The sequence below is a fragment of the Entelurus aequoreus genome, linkage group LG06 (assembly GCF_033978785.1).
Source record: "Entelurus aequoreus isolate RoL-2023_Sb linkage group LG06, RoL_Eaeq_v1.1, whole genome shotgun sequence".
Lineage (NCBI taxonomy): Eukaryota > Metazoa > Chordata > Actinopteri > Syngnathiformes > Syngnathidae > Entelurus > Entelurus aequoreus.
The window spans coordinates 73,653,023-73,655,438 of NC_084736.1; the positions used below are offsets into that span (position 1 = coordinate 73,653,023).

The 2,416-nt window shown below is 44.0% G+C and overlaps 1 non-coding gene across 1 annotated transcript; it reads right to left on the reverse strand.

The window, feature by feature from the left end:
* Window positions 1–1,292: 1,292 nt before the first annotated feature.
* Window positions 1,293–1,374, reverse strand: trnas-gcu (transfer RNA serine (anticodon GCU)). Its single transcript has one exon. It is a non-coding gene; the product is annotated as a tRNA-Ser (tRNA).
* Between the last annotated feature and the right edge of the window lie 1,042 nt (window positions 1,375–2,416).

A 2,416-nucleotide genomic window follows, 5' to 3' on the forward strand; every position in this document is an offset into this window, starting at 1 on the left:
TTATTTTCTCTTTGTACAAGGTTCTTATGGTGAACACGTTTGTGTATGTCTAGTGATGGGAGAGGTGGGTAAATACAGAAAATAATAAAGAAAGTTTGATTTCATGTGAACACAAATACATCATATTTTGTACATTTCTGAAGGATTGAAATCAGTGGTTCTTAACCTGGGTTCGATCGAACCCTAGGGGTTCGGTGAGTCGGGCTCAGGGGTTCGGCGGAGGTCAAGACACACCCGACTCATCGTGTAAATACAAACTTCTCCCTATCGGCGAATTACGGATACGGCAACAGCAGAAGTCAGACTGATTTGCAGGTGTGTAATTTGTTGTGAGTTTATGCACTGTGTTGGTTTTGTTCTTTGAACAAGGTGATGTTCATGCACGGTACCAGTAAAAAAACATAGTAACACTTTAGTATAGGGAACATATTCACCATTAATTAGTTGCTTATTAACATGCAAATTAGTAACATATTGGCTCTTAACTAGTCATTATTAAGTACTTATTAATGCCTTATTCGGCATGGCCTTATTATAACCCTAACCCTCTAACCCTAACCCTAATCAAACAAGTCTAAATTAAGTCTTTGTTACTAAGAATATGTTCCCCTAGTGTCCAAAAAACTCTAAATTAAGTCTGTGTTACTTAGAATATGTTCCCCATACTAAAGTGTTACCAAAAACATATAACTTTGTCTTGAATTTGAAAAAAAAATTTTATTTTTTTTTTCACTGAAGAAGGGTTCGGTGAATGCGCATATGAAACTGGTGGGGTTCGGTACCTCCAACAAGGTTAAGGACCACTGATTTAAATGATTCTATTTAAAGGGGCTGTTTGCTAAAAAAAAATTTTGCCAACTTTTCAATGTATTTTACACAGTATATCCCGCTCTCCTACGTACTGGTTGGGAATACAGGCTCATAGCCACGGGGCAACAGATATTGCCACCCCCGCCAGAGTGGAAGACAGTTCAGCCCCTCTTGAGATTAATGGTTCCAGAGCCCTGCAGTGAGTCAACTAGATCCTAGTCGGAACTTCTCCACTTCGCGCACCAGCTCAAAACCCCCGCAGCGAGGTGACGTTGCACGTCCTCACGGCTAGCTTCTGTAGCCGGGGTTCGGACCTCCAGGGGCCCTGCCTTCGGCTGCCGCCTAGCCCACAATTCACCCGACCCCTATGCCCCCTCCTATGTCAGTAGTGAACCCATTGGAGGGGGCCCCCCACGTTGACCTTTGTACTTAGACTTAGACAAACTTTATTTATCCACAAAGGGAAATCGTTCAAAAAACTCCGACGAGGATGGGATTCGAACCCACGCGTGCAGAGCACAATGGATTAGCAGTCCATCGCCTTAACCACTCGGCCACCTCGTCCTCTGCTTGAAATGGAGCCCCACCGCCAGGCCTTGGCTCCAGAAGGGTGCCCCGGTGACCCACATCCGAGCAGTGGTGTGCCGCCGGGGCCAGCAAGGCCTTCTCTGCTGGCCTAACATAACCAGAAATCATGTTCATAATTAGATATAAAATGATTTTTTAATTTACTTTCCCTAAATATCTAAAAGTATTCATATTCTCTTCATGTCATATTATGCTCCTTCCAGTGCTGTTGTTTTTAGTTTTAGTTTGTATCCAATCAGAATTCAGCTAGCTTATGTTGCCATGCTGTACCAAATCTGCCAGACGTCCGTGCGTTCTAAGTGAACGCACACATACAGTTGATAGACAGTTGCAATAGCTAATCAGATCACGAGTTGTTGTCAGTAAGGCCTTCTAGATGGCCTCACGTTGAACGTGACATTTAAGCGTCCTGTGATTGGATACTCACCGTTAGCCAATGAATTTGAGAACTAATAGAGTTGAGAGACAGTTGCCATAGCCAATCAGATCACAAGTTGTTGACAGTAGCTGTTCTGTTACAACTAAAAGTTGTAAACTCTTGTCATTGAATTAACATTGTTACATGTGTATTTGTCGCCATCATGTGGTCAGGGCGGTTAATATATCTTTGAGAAGTGTGTACTTTGAATCAAACTTTATTGACCGGAAGTTGCATAAGCCAAGCAAAGAAATTTACGGTATATGTTTTTAATTGCTGATGAGTTTTCATTTCGCCCGGAAAAGGGTAGGAGACTCTGCCCCAAGTGGAGGAGTTCAAGTACCTCCGAGTCTTGTTCACGAGTGGGGGAAGAGTGGATCGTAAGATCGAGAGGCGGATCGGTGCGGCGTCTTCAGTAATGCGGACGCTGTATCGATCCGTTGTGGTGAAGAAGGAGCTGAGCCGGAAGGCAAAGCTCTCAATTTACCGGTCGATCTACGTTCTCATCCTCACCTATGGTCATGAGCTTTGGGTTATGACCGAAAGGACACGATCACAGGTACAAACGGTCGAAATTAGTTTCCTCCGCCGGGTGGCGGG